Source organism: Marmota flaviventris, chromosome 4 (assembly GCF_047511675.1).
Source record: "Marmota flaviventris isolate mMarFla1 chromosome 4, mMarFla1.hap1, whole genome shotgun sequence".
Taxonomy (NCBI): domain Eukaryota; kingdom Metazoa; phylum Chordata; class Mammalia; order Rodentia; family Sciuridae; genus Marmota; species Marmota flaviventris.
The window spans coordinates 79,108,598-79,115,603 of record NC_092501.1 but is presented as its reverse complement, the minus strand read 5'-3'; the positions used below and the strand labels follow the sequence as shown (position 1 = coordinate 79,115,603).

At 34.4% G+C, this 7,006-nt stretch overlaps 1 pseudogene; it reads left to right on the top strand.

Annotated features, from left to right (window-relative positions):
• Positions 1-3,234: 3,234 nt before the first annotated feature.
• LOC114102431 (large ribosomal subunit protein uL23 pseudogene) lies at positions 3,235-5,985 on the top strand (annotated as a pseudogene).
• The last annotated feature ends 1,021 nt before the right edge of the window (positions 5,986-7,006 follow it).

Here is a 7,006-nt window from a genome sequence, read left to right as displayed (position 1 = left end):
TTTACCCTAGATGGTACTCTCTTCCTGACCTGCATTTGTATTGATCCCAAAATTAACATTTTGTTCCAAAATAAGGTTAGTGAGAACCCATCCTAGAGTACTTAACATTGCAAGGTCAACATGGACCAGACAATTTGTATACTTGTTAGCACCAGCAATCATATCAAGACTGCAATTGTACTGCAGTGTATTCAAAGTTAGCCTTTAATACACACAAGAAAATATATTTGTAAAGGAGATGGTGGTGTTAAATGCCATTAATAAAAGTTGTCAGAGAGATGGTTTTATTTTAGGTAGGAAAGGAAAAGACCTCACTGAGAAGGCTACATTAAAAGAGGAGCCAAATGGATAACTGGAAGAGTGTGTGTGTGTGTGTGTGTGAGAGAGAGAGAGAGACAGACATAAGCATGTATAATCAATAATTTTACATAAATTTTCTTTTTCATGAAACACCCTATTTACCTATAATATATTTTTTATACTTCCTTTTGGGTTGTAGTACATTCTGTTAAAAGAAATACTTGTGTCCATATACTAAACTGATTTCACAACCAACAAATAGATCATCCCCAGTTCACTAGTGTGTGAAACCAAGATGTGAATTGCTGGGTCATTGATTTGTGCTTTCTAAGAGGATTAAGTAAATCACATTCTGCTTGGAAACTCCCAAGAGTCTACTTTTGGAAGTGGGCCTATTTTCTGTCTTGACTTGTCCTCCCCTTGTCTGGTGTTCTGCAGCACTTCACCCAATGGACTTGACAGGTAGTGCCATCACCTACAGGAGGGTTCAGCCCATAGGTGTCCTTGGTGCTCTCAGCCACTACCCCTGCTTATTGCTCTCAATTGGAGACTGCAGGTGTGACTGCCCTGCATCTCCAATTCTTTTATTTCCTCTGACTCTTCATCTACCACTTAGTGCCTGGCCACTGTATATCCCAACCCCATTCCTTTATCTGTGGAATGCCTCCTCCATTTCCTTTTTCTGGCCTGCTCTATATTAGAGAAGGATCCATGTGCTGCTGAGAAGTCTATTCAGTCATATATATTCTATGTATATGCATTCAAACTGGCACAACACCTGGGTTCCTGGGTCTCTAGTTTGACAATTCAACCTATAGATCTCCGAACTTGTCATCCTCCATAATCATGTAAGCCTTTTCCTTACAATGAATTTATTTATAAATATATAAAAATTTATGTTTATAACAAAAAATTATAAATATAACATATATAAGTATATTGTGAATTTTGTGGATAAATATATAAAATATATAATTTATAAACTTGTGATCTGATTTATATGCATAAAATAATTATATATGAATTTACATATAATTATATTTATACACATATATACATTTATATACCAATACATACATATATACATGAATATGCATTTATTCTTTGGAGAAACTTGACTAACAGTGTCACTATTATTACATACTAAATTCTCATTATTTAACATAAAATTTATATCTGCTCTTATTCAGCAAAAGAACTGAACTGAATCTTTGAAAATATAAAACCATGTTGAAAATTTGGAATGCTATGCCATAATATGCTTCATCTTTTTTATGATATGCGATTTGTATCTCTCATCATTCACATAAACATCCATTCTGTAAATTTCTATATTCCTTCACATAGACTCTGCCCATTTATTTCTAGATATTTTTTCCTTTGGACTTATAAATATCTCTACTATATTATGAATATAATGGAGGCATTTTGTAATAACATATTTACCAATAAAGATCTTCACTCTGTGCTGTTTAGTGAAGATTGTTAAAACACTATCTAGACTTCATCCTTTCAAGACGTGGTTCTATGCAGAGAATTGGGAGTTTGTGCACTTTGGGGTTGGCATTGTTATTTAGTTCTGTGGAATTTGGTAGTTGTAAAAATGTCAGAGGTTGCACTTAAAATTCATTGAATGAGTCCAATATACTACTTTACTTTTGGATAGTATTGTTTTGTTGTATCCCCGCTCCCCCCCTGCCGCTCAGGTACGCTTAGCCACTGAGCTACGTTGCCAGTCCTTTTTATTTTTTTTTTATGGTCTCACTGAGTTGCTTAGGGCCTCACAAAATTACTGAGGCTGACTTTGAATTTGTGATATTCCTATCTCAGCCTACCAAGTTGCTAGGATTAGAAGCATGCACCACCATACCCTACTTGGACTGTGTTTTGATATATTTTTTTCCATTTTAGTTTAATACTTATATAATTTTTTCAAGTTAGTATTTTATATCCTGGGAAATCTTGAAATAGATATACTTTTTTCTTTTTATTGACATAATAAACATTTGTGGAGCAAATGTGATAACATGTATATACATTATATAATTATATAATTATCAATTCAAGATAATTAGCATTTCCCTCTCAATTCTTCTAGTTCTTCATAGAATATATAATTTGTTGTTTTTAACTTTAGTCACCCAGATGTGCTTTAGAACATTAAAACTTACTCCTCCTATCATATTTGGGTATTCATTATCCAACCTCCTCCTATTCTCTTTCCTTTCTACCCTCTAGTAATCAGTATTCTTTGTGATCAACACTTTTAGCTTCCACATGAGTGAAAACTTGTGTTCAACTTATTTAACTAACATATTTTTTTAAATATAATGAAAGAAATGAACATAAACTAAGCAAGTCCCCATGGAAGAGTGTTGAGAGTCACAGCCGAGTCGGAATGGCCCCTGGCATTTTGCCAGAAGTAATGGTTGAGAGGTGAGCCATTAAGATGATGCTGGATTGATTCAATTGTATATTAGACCTTTACTGTCTGGTAATAGGATGGCTCTTGCTGCCACCGGCGCCCCCTACTTTGGAGTTCCCATTGAGTTCTCGCGGTTGGAGAGTGAGTGCGCGCCCGTAGCCCAGGGGAGGGATTTCCGGTTGGTGTGGTGTGTCCCGGGAGAAGGCCGTGCATGGCATTCTGGGAGTGCAGAGAATAAAGAAGTTCCTGTTTTGAACCTACAAGGCTGTGTGGCGGCTCGGTTATTTGTGCCCAGCCAGACTGCGGCAGAAGAGGGGAATCTGATATCTGGAGATACCACAGTATAACTTTCAAACATCCATTTTTTAACAACAACAACAACAAAAATCACAAGATCTACCAAAAAAAAGTGAAGTGTTGCCCATTCAAAGGAAAAAATACATAAAAGGAAGATACCTTTGACCAGAGGTGGACTTATTGGACAAAGGCTCTAAAATGCTGTTTTAAAGATGCTCAAAGAACTGAAAGCTGATGTGGACAAAGAAAACAATGCAATAAAAAATATAAAAGATGTAGAAAAAAATTCTGAAGTAGAAAAGTACAGTAATGAGTATATTTGATAGAGGAATCCAGAAGCATATTTGAGCAGGCAGAAAAATCAGTGAACTTGAATATAGGACCTTTGACATCAAATCTGAGGCACAGAAAGAGAAAAAAAATCAAGGAAAAGTGAACAAGACCTAAGAGACCCATTGGACATCATTAAGTGAACCAACATAGCTTGAGAAAGGATTCAGAAAAGGAAGAATGGCTGAAAAGTTTCTAAATTTGATAAAATATATGAATCTAAATATGAAAGAAGCTCAATAAACTTCAAGTATGATAAAATCTAAGGCAGTCACATTGAGACACATCATAATCAAACTTTCAAAGACCATGAAATGCAGCAAGAGGGCTAGTGGTATAACTTAGTGGTAGAGTGCTTGCCTCTACCATGGCCCTCGATTTGATACCCAGCACCTCAAATGAAATAGTAAGAGGAGCAACTCACTGCATAGAAGGGATCTTCAAACAGGTTATCAGTGTCTACTCAGAGACCTTGGAGGCCGGAAGGCAGTGGGTCGATATATTCAAAGTGCTAAGGGAAAAAAACAAAAACAAGAATCTTATATCCAGAAAGATGAAGAAATTAAAACATTAAGAAATTAAGACATTCATTGATAAACAAAAACTGGGCTAGTGTTACCACAAGAAATGCTTAAGAGGGTCCTTTAAGTTGAAATAAAAGGACACTGGAGAGAAACTTGTTGCTATTAAAGAAATAAAGATTTACTAGAGTAAAGGTAAACTATAAAAACAAGTGTTTTAACATTGGTTTCTTATCCCACTTTTTTCTTTGTGATTTAAGAGATGAATGCATAAAATAATTTTAGTCTATGTTTTTGTACACACAGTGACTAAAAAAGTAATTTGTGACACCAATAACTAAAGGGGATGGGGACAGGTTTCCTGGCAGAGTATTTTTTAGGTTCCTGAAATTAAACTAGAATAAATTAAAATTAGAATGTAATGACTTAGATTATTAACAGCAGAAACCAGTTATAGAAAGAAAATACACAAAAATAAATAAGAATTGAAACATTACGGAATAGCAACTAAAAATACTAATTCAGGGAATAGGTCAGAAAGCTATAAGGCATTTAGAAAACAGCACAAGGACATGTGTATGTTCCTTTTTCTCAGTAATTGTTTTAAATTAATTAAATTGTCCTCAAATTGGTAAAATGGATTAAAAGAAAAAATGGCTGAAAAGTTTCTAAATTTGATAAAATATATGAATCTAATTGTGAAAGAAGTTCAATAAACTCCAAGTATGATAAAATCAAAGGCAAAGATATTGCATGTTGAAAAAAATCAAAATTAAAAAAAAAAAAACATGATCCAACTGTATACTGTCCACAAAAGACTCAGGATAGAATTAACAGAAAAAGGAAAAGAAAGAAAAAAATATAAGTAGCAAATAAGTAGCCAAAAGAGAGCAGTGGTGATTGTCAGAAAAAAATAGACCTTAAATTTAAAAGGTGCAAAGGAAAAGGACATTGCATGTTGATAAAAGGTTCACTTCAGAAATAAGATACAGCAATAATAAACACCAAATAATAGAACATCAAAATATATGAAGCAAAAATGGATAGAATTGATGGGAGAACAGTTCTACTGTAATGGTTAGAAACCTTAAAATTCTACTATGGATAAAGCATGACAGATAAGGAAATATAGGACTTGAAAAATACAGTAAACCAACTTGATCTAACAACTGTATCCAACAACAGAATACATGTTCTTCTCAAGTGCACACAAAACATTCTCCAGGATATACTATATGTTAGGCCACAAATTAAGTCTAAATCAATTTGGGGCAGATATTATACGAAGTATCTTCTCTGACTACAATAGGATGAAGTTAGAAAACTAAGAGAAAGAATACTAGGAAATCCTCACATTTGTGAAAGTAATTTAAATAATACACTTTTAAACAACCAATGGCTCAAAAAATCTGAGAGAAAATTATGAAAAATACCTAAAGATGATGAAAACAGAAGCACAACATACCAAAACACATAGGATGCAGCTAAAGCAGCTATAAGGGGCATGATGGTAGCTCTAGATGCTTCCATTAAAAAAGATCTCTAATCAATTACCTAACTTTATAAGATGGGGAATTAGAATAAGAACTAGTTAAACCCAAAAGTAACTTAAGGAATGAAATAAAGATTAGATCAGAGCCTTTTCACCAAGATAGTGCCAAAAGCTAAGAAGGAAGCTCCTGCCATTCCCACAGCTGAAGCCAAAGCAAAAGCTTTGAAGGCCAAGAAGGCAGTGTTGAACTGTTGAATTCATAAAAAGAAGAAGAACCCCACATCACCTACTTTCTAGCGACCCCAAGACATTGAGGCTCTGGAGGCAGCCCAAATATTCTCAGAGAGCACCCCCAGGAAAAACAAGCTTGACCACTATGCCCTCATCAGATTCCCTCCGACCACTGAGTCAGCCATAAAGAAGATTGAAGACAACAACACACTTGTGGTCATTATGGATGTCAAAGCCAACAAACACCAGATCAAACAAACTGTAAAGAACCTCTGTGACATTGGTGTGGCCAAGATTAACACCTTGATCAGGAGAGAAAAATTAATATGTTTAAATGGCTCATGATTATGATGCTTTGGACAGTTGCCAACAAAATTGGGATCATCTAAACGGAGTCCAGCTGTCTAATTCTAAAAATACCCATTTTTTTCAACATTAAAAAAAATCAGAGACAATAGAGAAAAGAAAATAGAGAAAATCAATGAGCCAGGAGTGGTGGGTAGTCTGTAATCTCAGCTATTCAGGAGGCTGCGGCAGAAGGATCACAAGTCTGAGACCAGCCTTGGTGATTTAGTGTCTCAAAATTTAGAAATAAAAATGACAGGCTGTAGCTCAGCAGTAGAACACCCCTGGGTTCAATCACCAATACCATAAAAAATGAATCAAAAGTTGGTTATTTTAAAAAGTCAAAAAGTTGACAAACTCTTAGCTACATAGACAAGAAAAAATACTAAAGGTTCAAATTACTAAAATCAGGACTGAAGGTAGGGGCATACCTACTAATTATACAGAAATAAAAAGCACTAACTCCAATAATTGCACTCAAACCAACTGCATAACATGTATGAAGAAACTAAATATCTAGAACACAAAACCTACTGGGACTGACTCATGAAGAGATAGGAAATCTAAAAGGAGACATAACTAATAAGGAAAGTGAAACAGTAATCAAAAATCTCATGACAAAGAAAAGCACCAGACTTGATGGCTTCCCAGATGCATTCTTTTAAACATTTAAAAGATAAATAACATCAACTTTTCTCAAAATCTTCCAAAAAACTGAACACAGGAACAATTCCAAACTCATTGTATAAGTTACAATTATCAAGAACAAAGTTTCTACAAGAAAACCATATGCCAACATCCCTTATGAACATTAATGCAAATATCCTCAACAAAATACTACAAAAATGAATTCAACAGCATATCAAAAGGATATGTATGATGTGACCAAGCAGTATTTATTCCTGGAATACAAGGATACTTCAACATAGGAAAATCAGTTAATATATAATATACCACATTAACAGAGTAAAGGTTAAAAACAATCATTTCATGGGTGAAGAGGGAGAGCATTTGCTCAAATTTCAATACTCATTCATAATAATAAATGATAAATCACAAATGATA